Below are 12,398 nucleotides of genomic sequence, written 5' to 3'. Positions count from 1 at the left end.
GGCTCAAGCCATCTTCCAACCTCAGCCCCCCGAGTATTCTGGGATTAGAGGCATCCACCACCACACCTGGCTAACTTATATTTGAATTTCAGTAGAGATGAGGTCTCACTATGTTACCCAAGCTGGTCTCAAACTTCTGAGCTCAAGAGATTCTCCCACCTGAGCCTCCCCAGGTGCTGGGATTACAGGTGTGAGCCACTGTGCCTAGCTGGAACTCAAAATATCTTCAATAGTCAAAGCAACCCTAAGCAAAAAGGACAACGCTGAAGGCATCACACTACCTGACTTTCTAAACACAAGGGAATACCTGTGTTCAGACTTCAAAATATACTATAAACCTATAGTAGGCAAATCAGCATGGCACTGGCATAAAAACAGACACCTACATAAATGAAACAAAATAAAAATTTAAAAAATGAAAAAAATAAAAAAATACAAAACTGAAAATAAAAAAATGAAACAAAATAAAAAACTCAGACTTACATACATGATAAAACCCCCAAATTTATATGCAGATGTATATTCAGGCTATCACCCTGACTATACATGTCTAAAATGTCTAGTAGAGATGAGGTCTAGAGGTCTCATCTCTACTAAAGATCTTTGCTACTGAGTTAAAAAAAAACATGTTTCTGAATTATCCAAACAGTTGCTTTGTTTTTCCTATGGCAGAATGAACCTTAGATTGAACTTTCATACTTATCTTGAGTTGTTACAATATCATTTAATCTTATGCACTCAGGTTTCATTATTCAATATTCAGTTATTTATTCTGAGATATTCTAGTAGATATCTTCATTAGGTCAGGATTTCAATAGTAATAGTTTTTCAAGGAAAGACGAGTCTTTTAATGGAACTGGGGAGTCTTTGAACTCCATGCATAAACAGTGGGGGTGTCTTGAAACATCTGGTTTTGTTACTTTTTCCTGTTTTGTCAGGGATTACATATTGCTATAGTCCTTTCTCATCCTATATTTCTTCTAAGCTGCATTCCTTTTGATGTAGAACATTTTATCTTTATCTTTTCCTGCAGGATTTATATAGTTTCAATATGCTCCTCATTGATTCCAGATTACACTATCGCCTGCCCTCATGAGATGTGTTTATCCTCAAGAATTCCTGATAGCCCTCCGGTGTGTATGTGTGTACACTCATGTATTTGGCTTTCAGCTACAGTCACCATATGGTATATCTCAGTCTGTCCTCTTCTGCTCCAGTTCATGTTCCCCATTGTTGATAGTTCTGCTCACGAAGCCAACTGAAGGACCTCCAGTATTGTCACGGCTCATATCCATTGATAAGCATTGGTGAGAACTTAAGCAATTCAATGCTTTTTAGATACAAAGATTCAGATGAATCTTATGAAAACCTTTCAGGGTTGAAAGGCTAGTACTCTTTGCCATAGATGCCAAGAGATCAAAAGTAGATGAAATGGATCCTCCACAGCAAAATTGGGAGTAGGTGCAAAATTAGAGGAATGGGAACATAATGAAATGTGGCAATGGGGAAATTATTTTGTTATTGTTGCTTATGCAAGCATTGCTTTGAAGGTATTAGGGCTTTAACCAGGCTGAAAGTATCCATACACTTTTTTAAAAGTACCAAGATCTACTTAAAATTTCTCAGAATTCTACAGGTTAAACAAGTCCCTGCAATATATTATTTCATATTTACAATGAACCACTGAGACTAAAAGAGGAACTGGACACTGTCATAGAATAGATAGAAGTAATAAATGTCCTCTGTACATCACTACATATAATTGGTCACATTTCATCAATAATTGAGATTTTTTTTATCTTGTTTCATCTACTCACAGGAGACTACCACACTTACCTTTCTCCTGCAACAGGCACACAGGCTACTCCAAGTTTCCTGGTGGTTCTGAAGAGGGGTCCACAGATGCTTGTGAGCCAGGCTCTCTATCATGATTATATATGGGAGATCCAGTACCTCCTTGCCCACCTCCTGAGGGAGCCTCAGTATTGCCCCTGCTAGTAGTCCTGGTGACAATGCCCACATCCATGCCAAGGGAGCAACCTGGCTCTTATCTTCCAAAGATGTCAGTGGGGTTCCTGAAAGACCTGGGGAGATATTCCTTTCTTCAGCATGAGGCAGCTCACTCTCACTTGGGCCTCTGCTCTCTCAGGGTTGTGCATGGACTACCATGAAGATAATGTTGCCAGCATATAGCAGCTCTCTCCCCTCTTATAATTAGTTCAAAAGACCAATTCCTACCCCTTCTCCTTTTCTCTTTTTTTATTACACTTTAAGTTCTAGGGTACATGTGCACAATGTGCAGGTGTGTTACATATGAATAGTGTCATATTGGTGTGCTGCACCCATTAACTCGTCATTTACACTAGGTATATCTCCTAATGCTATCCCTCCCCCCTCCCCCACCCCACAACAGGCCCTGATGTGTGATGTTCCCCTTCCTGTGTCCAAGTGTTCTCATTGCTCAATTTCCCGCTATGAGTGAGAACATGCGGTGTTTGGTTTCCTGTTCTTGCGATAGTTTGCTGAGAACGATGGTTTCCAGCTGCATCCATGTCCCTACAAAGGACATGAACTCATCCTTTTTTGTGGCTGCACAGTATTCCATGGTGTGTATGTGCCACATTTTCCTAATCCAGTCTGTCATTGATGGACATCTGGGTTGGTTCCAAGTCTTTGCTATTGTGATTAGTGCTGCAATAAACATACACATGCATGTGTCTTTATAGCAGCATGACCTATAATCCTTTGGGTATATACCCAGTAATGGGATGGCTGGGTCAAATGGTATTTCTAGTTCTAGATCCTTGAGGAATCACCACACTGTCTTCCACAATGGTTGAACTAGTTTACAGTCCCACCAACAGGGTAAAAGTGTTCCTATTTCTCCACATCCTCTCCAGCACCTGTTTCCTGACGTTTTAATGATCGCCATTCTAACTCGTGTCAGATGGTATCTCATTGTTGTTTTGATTTGCATTTCTGTGATGGCCAGTGATGATGAGCATTTTTTCATGTGTCTGTTGGCTATATAAATGTTTTCTTTTGAGAAGTGTCTGTTCACATCCTTTGCCCACTTTTTGATGGGGATGTTTTTTTCTTGTAAATTTGTTTTGAGTTTTTCGTAGATTCTGGATATTAGCCCTTTGTCAGATGAGTAAATTGCAAAATTTTTTTCCCATTCTGTAGGTTGCCTGTTCACTCTGATGGTAGTTTCTTTTACTGTGCAGAAGCTCTTTAGTTTAATTAGATCCCATTTGTCAATTTTGACTTTTGTTGCCGTTGCTTTTGGTGTTTTAGACACGAAGTCCTTGCCCATGCCTATGTCCTGAATCGTATTGCCTAGGTGTTCTTCTAGGGTTTTTATGGTTTTAGGTCTAACTTAAGTCTTTAATCCATCTTGAATTAATTTTTGTGTAAGGTGTAAGTAAGGGATCCAGTTTCAGCTTTCTACAATATATGGCTAGCAAATTTTCCCAGCACCATTTATTAAATAGGGAATCCTTTCCCCATTTCTTGTTTTTCTCAGGGTTGTCAAAGATCAGATGGTTGTAGATGTGTGCAGACGACATGACTGTATATCTAGAAAACCCCATCGTCTCAGCCCAAAATTTCCTTAAGCTGATAAGCAACTTCAGCAAAGTCTCAGGATACAAAATCAACGTACAAAAATCACAAGCATTCTTATACACCAATAACAGAGAAACAGAGAGCCAAATAATGAGTGAACTCTCGTTCACAATTGCTTCAAAGAGAATAAAATGCCTAGGAATCCAACTTACAAGGAATGTGAAGGACCTCTTCAAGGAGAACTACAAACCACTGCTCAACAAAAAAAAAAAGAGGACACAAATAAATGCAAGAACATTCCATGCTCATGGATAGGAAGAATCAATATCTTGAAAATGACCATACTACCCAAGGTAATTTATAGATTCAATGCCATCCCCATCAAGCTACCAATGACTTTCTTCACAGAAGTGGAAAAAACTAAAGTTCATATGTAACCAAAAAAGAGCCCACATTGCCAAGTCAATCCTAAGCCAAAAAAACAAAGCTGGAGGCATCATGCTACCTGACTTCAAACTATCCTATAAGGCTACAGTAATGAAAACAGCATGGTACTGGTACCAAAACAGAGATATAGACCAAAGGAACAGAGCAGAGCCCTCAGAAATGAGTATGATTTTTGATACTGTGTATTAATATACCAGCATAACCCAATGGACCAATATTTTCCAATGACCAACATATGATGTCACAAAATAATGCATGGATTAAAGAATAATCCAAAGTGCCTGAGATCTCAATGTACTCTGAAGTAACGGAACATAAAAAGTGCATTGTTATGATTCCACACTGCAACTAGCCTTTCAAAACCAATCATTTCTCAAGTTTTGGTGTAGTGCCAGAGACTGACTAAAACTACCTAAAAACGTCTACTATAATGCTTCTCCTTTTTCCACCTAATATTATCTGTGTAAGGCTGAAGGTTCTTCATAACCTTTACTAAAACCACCTATTGTAAAAGACTGATGCAAAAATACACATGAGAATTCAGCTTTCTGTGAAGTCAGATATCAAAGACATTTGCAAAAGTGTAAAACAATCAATGCCACATAATTTTTTTTGTTTTGAAAGTTATTTTCATAAAAATAGAATTAAGTTTTAATTTGAATACACTAATACATACTTTTTCTATTTCTCATTTTAAATTTTGATTATAGTAAATGTAGACATAAGCCATATAAGTAAATGCTCTTTTAGATTCTCAATAATTTTTAAGAGTGATAGGATCCTGAAAGCAGAAAGAGAATCACTATTTTAAGGGCATTTTCTTAAAAGGCTCTTTAGATGAAACTTTGCTAATTTCCTTCTTCTTTCAATTGAAATAATTTAATGAGTTTTCCACAAAACTCATACTCTGGCATTAAGACAAACAATTTTCATGAACGGCTACTATGTAACATAAACACAGCACTGCAATATGAACAGGAGGAAGATGGCTAACCAAAGGCCTTAAACTCCAACACCTGCACATCCTAGGCATGTGACATAAATGGGTAAAATAATCTCCAAGAACTAAGCCCTTTCTGCTTTCTTAAAACCCATCACATTATTTTTCATGTCATCATTTTTTATAGAAACTTGAATTTCAAGAATAACATTTTCATCTTGAGGCAACCATAAGAAAACAATGGAACACATTTCATGAATGGTCATCCACAGTACTGCCTTTTGGCTTTCATCCTGAGCACAGAACAACACTTTCTGGCCCTCCTCCAGCTCCGCCTCTCCCCACCGTGAAGAAGCTGCAGAGTCCAGGGGACATGCCATTGGGAGCCTGCTCCAAAACCCCATTTCACAAGCCCTGAACCCCAAAGTTCTCCCCCAAATGGGTTTGAATTGCTTCAATGACTTGTGTGAGCCTCTTTTCTAGATTTATCCTCCTAATGTTGGAGACTGCACCCTCTTCCCACATGATGACCCCCAGACCTGAGGAGCAGGCACGGGGTCCTTCATGGCAATGGACAGAACTTGTAGTACAAGTAGACTGGGGTTTCTGGGAGAGAGCAGGGATGAACAAGCAGGAGTGAAAACCACAGTGTGAAGATGGTCTCCTCCTCTGGCACCATGTGCCACCCCAGAACTTTGAGAATCACAAATTTGAGCTTAGCCTTCTGGGCAATTATGAAGATGTATTTGTCAAGGTAGAAGGATAAAATATATTTTATATAACAGTTTGTTGGCTTGGTTTATAACTTAAATATTTAAACATATAAAATGTGGATGTGTATTTGAATTCCATCTCCAAATCACAAATATTAAAGGATTAGCCTGGCTTTTGATGTTTGGCTTAGAAATGGGAAGAGCTGGCCACGTGCACTGGCTCATGCCTGTAATCACAGCACTTTGGGAGGCCAAGGTGGGTGGATCACCTGAGGTCAGGAGTTTGAGACAACCCTGGACAACACGGCAAAACCCTGTCTCTACTAAAAATAAAAAATAAAAAAATTAGCCAGGCTTGGTGGCAGGCACCTGTAATCCCAGCTACTTGCGAGACTGAGACAGGAGAATCACTTGAACCCGGGAGGCAGAGGTTGCAGCGAGCCGAGATTGTGCCACTGCACTCCAGCCTGGATGACGAAGAGAGCCTATGTCTCAAAAAAAAAAAAAAAAAAAAGGAAAGAAATAAAAAGGGCTGAGGGAAGATGGGAAGACGGCCCTTATGCTGGTATATTCTGTCTAAAGACTAAACACTATAGACATTCTCAGATTCAGCTGAAGTGTGCCAGACGTTCTGATTTTTAAAGGAGTATTAGGAATCCAAATTTTAATGCAGAAAATTGCAATTTTAAAATCTTGACAACTAATTTTAAAAATTAACACCTGGTAGCAAACACTGACTAGTCTAAATAATGTATTCTGGAGCTGAGAGCTGGACAGAGGCCCACTAGCTTATAATGGTTTGGGCTTGAGGAAAATTTGTAACATCATGGAGTTTCCAATGCTTTTCTTTCAGTATCCTTCCCGGCATCGTGATTAATAAAAATGGCTACCTATCATTACATGCCAGACTTTATATTAAGATTTTTGAACATGCTATTTCAACAGCATTCATACTTCCCTATGCTTTAGGTTTGTTTGATTTCATCCATGGGAAAGCTTAGGAGCTCAATCATCCCTTTTCACTTGTCCAGTCTCTTTTATAATAATTTGTAACAAGAAATCTGTTTATTCTTTTGCTCAGTAAATACATAAGGATAAAGTATATGGTCATAGATTAGAAGATTTACCTGGTCTGTGAAGAGATTAAGCCTTGGTGCCAATTGTTGTAATTTAGTTAATCTGCTTCCCATATTGATTCTAAGTCTGTGATTCAATAATAGGTTCTGGGCAAGTGTAACTTGAACCTCCTGAGCAATATGGGCATTGGGTGTAAAACTCTTCTGCTTCTTTGCCAATAAAGTGTCATCTCTTGATTACAACTTATTTCATAGCTTTTCCATAACTCCTTCAAATGGCCTTCCAGATGGGCTATAAAGTAATCAGAGTAAATTAAAATTTGTACTTAGTGCCAAAATGTAAATTTATTACATGCTTTCCCCCAAATCTAACCATTTGAAACATCTGGTATGGATATTTTAGTGCTTCATTAACTCTAATGGTGATAATTTTAGCAAGCTGTTAAAACTACCTCTCACTTCCCCATCACAGTAGTCCAAAGGATGCAGCTAATGTTTCAGCATCGAAGCATCTCTTGCAAACTCATTAGAGAAACAACCGGTTCTCTTTGGTTCATCATAAATTAAAGTAGAGCAGAACATTATCATCTGTCCACTGCCCACCAGACAATGAAATCACTGGCCTTACTGTGAAAAAAGTTTAAAGTTTTCAAGAATCAAGGGCATTAAGTACAGAAAATTAATCTTTTCTCTGCCAAGCTTTACACTTTTGCGTATCAGTTTCCCCCAGCTGTGATAGTTTCTTTTACAACATCTGCTGGAGAGAAGGGATGCAATGTGATTGTATTTAAGTACACCAATACATTTTTGATGATTAAAGCCAACATAATTATGGGAATTTTGTGACGTGTAAATGATATAAATTATATAAAAACTATAAAAATGCTCATTACTTTTAAATAAGAAATACGTCAGGAAAGATTTTTCCGATGTTCTGAATAATGTGTATTACAAATGACAGATAATAATTTATGCAAAGAGGATCATATATTGAATTCAGACTGTTCATATTTCACTTACAGGTGTGATGGATAACACTGAGCGCCACCTAGATTGAAGGGTACAAAGTATTGTTCCTGGGTGTGTCTGTGAGGGTATCACCAAAGGAGATTAATAGTTGAATCAGTGAACTGGGAGATGCAGACCCACCCTCACTCTGGGTGGGTGCCCTCTAATCAGCTGCCAGTGCAGCAAGGATAAAAGCAGGCAGAGGAACACAGCAGGGCTAGACTGGCTAAGTCTTCTGGCCTCCACCTTTCTCCTGTGCTGGTTGCCTCCTGCCTTCAAACATCAAACTTTAAAATTCTTTTAGCTTTTGGACTCTTGGACATACACCAGGGGTTTGCCAGGAGCTCTCAGGCCTTTGGCCACAGACTGAAGGCTGCACTGCTGGCTTCCCTACTTTTGGGATTTGGGGACTCAGATTGGCTTTCTTGCCCCTCCGCTTGCAGACAGCCCATCAGGGAACTCAACCTTGTGATTGTGTGAGTCAATACTCTTTAATAACTCATTTTATATATACATTTATTCTGTTAGTCCTGTCCCTCTAGAAAATCCTGACTAATACAACAGGACACAGGACCTAGTCACAGTAAGGGAGTGGACATTATTTAAAAGCAAAGACAGTTCACCTATATGAAAACGAAAGATAACAGAATGTAGGTATAGATATATGAAGGTGAGCAGATGTGGCAACTGGAGATTTTGAAGTTCTTGTCAAATTATCACTTTTTTTTACAAGTGGAATAGAAAAGTCATCAGCAAAGAGTGAAAATGGGAAGGAGAGAAAATAAATATGAACTGTTACTCTGGGAAAGGATGAGAGTGAATGGAGCAGGAATTACTATTTTTTTCTGGGAAATATAAAGACATGAGCTTTGAGATCATGAATTTCAGTTGAAACAAATCAACCTGATTCCCTCTTAGTTACTGCATTTTAAATTTGAATTTTATTTAAAATCTCAATATAATAATCATAATTATAGTATTATACAGAAGAGTTTCATTGCCCTAGAATTCCTCTGTGCTCCAGCTGCTCATCCCTCTGTCCCCTGTAACTCCTGGCAACTACTGACTTTTTTTAACTGTCTCCAGAGTTTTGTCTTTCCCAGAAAGTCATGTAGCTGAAGTCATACAGTATGTAGCATTTTCTGATTGGTTTCACTCAGAAATATGCATTTAAAATTCCTTTAATGTCTTTTTATGGCTTGAGAGGTTATTTCTTTTTAATGCTGAATAATATCTCATTATTTGGATGTATTACAGTTTATCCATTTACCTAATGAAGGACATTTTGGTTGCTTCCAAGTTTGGCAATTATTAACTAAGCTGCTATAAACATTCTTGTACAGGTTTTTGTGTGGACATGTTTTCAATTCCTTCGCGTAAATACTAAGGAGCATGATTGCTAGATTATATGAAAAGAGATTGCTTACTTTCCTAAAAAGTTGATGAACTTGTCTTCCTAAGCAGTGTAACATTTGCATTCCTATCAGCATCATCAGCATTTGGTACTGTCTGCCTTTCACATTCATCAGGCTTCATCTTCATAATTTTTCTGCACTTACTTTCAAAATAAAAGTCTTCAGTTCATCCCCTGCTTTGTTTCTTAAACAATCTTGAATGAGTTCTTTAAAGTCTAAACATCTCCCAGAAAATAAAAGTGTTAACTATATACTGAGAGCTGAAGGTTACAAAGGAGTGACACTAAATTGGTGACAATATAAAACCTCAGCTGAAAAATTCTAATAGTTAAAGAAGTGTTATGACATTTTCATATGTAGTTCCTTCTCTTTTACATGTGTAAACTTCAGATAGTCTGAAGTATTGTATACTTAGGAAAATCAGAGCTCTTCAAAAAATTGTTTATAATGTTTAGAAATTTAGGCCTAACGTTTTCATTATATAGACTAGACTTAGCTAAACAGAACCATTTATTAGCCTGTTGTACATATTAAGACATATTTATTATATTATAAACTAAGAAAGGAGAATAAAATAACTACTTTGAGAAGTTATCTAACAAAAATAAGGTTATTATGGGATTTCTATTATCCACACTCAATTTAGAATACTAATAGGGTCATGAAAATCACTGGTATGTATAACAACTCAGTGATAAGAAGCATAAAAATATAGGTAGCAAATTTCAGTAAAAACTATTAACATTCATTAATGAGCTCATACAATCAAATGCTTAAAACCAAAGACTTCGGTATCTTGAAGTGTGTTTTAAAAGGTTTTTTTGTGTGTGCATTTTGTTTTGTTTCTTGCCAGCAGCCTTCTCCTTATTAAAACAAAAGCAAGAGGCCAATGAAAATTCATACAAGTAATTTTATACATAGACATTTTATAGAGTTAATGTTAGTAATTTATTACTGTAAATTATTCACAAAAATAAAGAAAAAAGGTAAATTTGAAAGGATGGAAATATTAAGGGAAGTAGAGTAAGTAGAGTTTAAGTCATAAATTAGAAGAAAAATATTTGCAACCAGTAGGAGTTCCTCAGACATTTCCCAACAGGAACAAAATGGGTATATAATGTGGATAGTAAGTACTGTAGATAGGTTCAGGAGTTTGAGGTGACAGTGAGCTACGATGACACCACTGCACTCCAGCCTGGGTGACACAGAGAGACTCTGCCTGAATTAGAAAAAAAAAATTAACCATGACAATATGTATATTCAACATTGTATCATTTGAACTAATATAATGCTTGTTGTACATGTATCACCTATATGCAACTTGTCATCTAATTTCTTCATTTGGAATTATTTCTGATTATCCTGTTACTGTAAGACCCTCTTTATAAAATTCTGAAAGATTTGGATAGAAATTTGGTTTTATTTCCAACAATTTATAGCACAAATTTGTCTTATAAATAAAATCTAACCACTAAAGACATAAAACAAGTTAAAATATTAGCTTTATTGTGAACAATAAAAATTTAATCTTAGTACATTTTGGATCATGAGCATTTTCTTTTGTTTTAATAACAATCCCTGGAGTTAAAAAGGATCATGCATAGATATGTCAGTTGTTTAAGTGACAAGAGAAGGGACATTTGTTGAAATCCTTTTTATATTTAACAATGTTTGCTACTACTTTTATTTAAAAATTACAAAAACTTACGTCTAAAATAACTTATTAGTTGCTTTAATTGTATTCTGGCAATAATTCCATAATTCATTTATCATGAATTGGAAAAAATACCACTTACAGAAAGTGATATCTATACATTGAAATATACATGAAATAAATAAGCAAATAAAACTATGCATTTTATTAAGACTCATTGAGATACTATTTTGCTTTGTAATATTAACATATTAAACTTTCCAGTTTGTGTTATAATATTTAGAGCTGTATCAGAATCTACTTGTATGGTCTGAAATGTTCCATTTTGTAAAACAACAAAAAAATAACTCATTGAATAAATTCCCAGTATGATGCTAGACTGGAGAGGAAAATATGTTATCTGTATACTTAATTCTTCTGGCTTTCAGTGTGACTTTTGGCTGCTTCAACTATAACACCATTCAAAGAATGGCTTTCATTACAGCAGAGTTGACCTTTTCAAATATAACTCACACATTTTGGAATGATGCACTTCCAAGATTAAAACTATCTGTGACTTTAAAAAAAAAAAAAATCCAGTATGTCTTTGGTGGCTAAAATCATTTAGATAAAGCAAAAGGTTTTGTCAAGGATGAGTCATTGATTTTCAGTGTGAATCAAAATCTAACAGTAAAAGTAAATATTTTAGTTTCTGAATATAGTTAAAAGTTCTTTGGAAGATAATTTCTGCAATATGTAATTTAGAAAAGTCTTTATAAAACATTTTAATGGACATATTTTTTTTTTAAAAAGGGCTACTTAGTATAATTTAACTTTGTTTGTTTGTTGTTTTTTTTTTGAGACAGAGTTTCACTCTTGCTGCCCAGGCTGGAGTGCAATGGCATGATCTCGGCTCACCACCACCTCTGCCTCCTGGGTTCAAGCGATTCTCCGGACTCAGCCACCGGAGTACCTGGCATTACAGGTATGTGCCACCACACCTGGCTAATTTTGTATTTTTAGAAAAGACGGGGTTTCTCCATGTTGGTCAGACTTGTCTTGAAGTCCTGACCTCAGGTGATCTGCCCACCTCGGCCTCCCAAAGTGCTGGGATTACAGGCCTGAGCCACCCACTGTGCCCGGTGCTAATTTATCTTTTTTATTTTTATTTTTTTGAGATGGAATTTCACTCGTTTTCCAGGCTGAAGTGCAATGGCGTGATCTCAGCTCACTGCAACCTCTGCCTCCCGGGTTCAAGTGATTCTCCTGTCTCAGCCTCCCAAGTAGCTGGGATTACAGGCATGGGCCACCATGCCCAGATAATTTTGTATTATTAGTAGAGACAGTATTTCTACATGTTGGTCAGGCTGGTCTCAAACTCCCAACCTCAGGGGATCCGCCCGCCTTGGCTTCCCAAAATGCTGAGATTACAGGCGTGAGCCACTGCACCCAGCCATCTTTCATATTCTTGAAATTAATTCAGAGTTCTCTATAATGTAAAACTGTGACTAAACGTTGAAAAACAATTATCATGACTATTCCTGCAAAATGTACTTCTGATATTAATCAAATAGGTTTAAGAATTTTCTAGGATTACTG

At 36.9% G+C, this 12,398-nt stretch overlaps 1 protein-coding gene and 1 long non-coding RNA gene across 6 annotated transcripts in view; one reads left to right on the top strand and one right to left on the bottom strand.

The window, feature by feature from the left end:
- The window catches only part of LOC139361443 (uncharacterized), a 286,740-nt gene that overhangs the window by 168,252 nt on the left and 106,090 nt on the right, over positions 1-12,398 (top strand). The gene's annotated exons all lie outside the window — the stretch shown is intronic.
- The window catches only part of LOC139361445 (lysine-specific demethylase PHF2-like), a 65,318-nt gene that overhangs the window by 33,940 nt on the left and 18,980 nt on the right, over positions 1-12,398 (bottom strand). For 3 of the 5 annotated variants that reach the window (XM_071090053.1, XM_071090047.1, XM_071090050.1), the window contains one exon: positions 6,811-7,035. The exons of the other annotated variants lie outside the window; for them this stretch is intronic. The gene's annotated coding sequence lies outside the window, so the exon portion shown is untranslated. Of the gene's footprint in view, positions 1-6,810; positions 7,036-12,398 lie in introns of those variants that run through there. 5 annotated transcript variants of the gene reach the window in all.

Source organism: Macaca nemestrina, unplaced genomic scaffold (assembly GCF_043159975.1).
Source record: "Macaca nemestrina isolate mMacNem1 unplaced genomic scaffold, mMacNem.hap1 Scaffold_50, whole genome shotgun sequence".
Taxonomy (NCBI): domain Eukaryota; kingdom Metazoa; phylum Chordata; class Mammalia; order Primates; family Cercopithecidae; genus Macaca; species Macaca nemestrina.
Note: the sequence above shows the minus strand (reverse complement) of the source record. Positions and strands in the feature narration are given on the sequence as shown.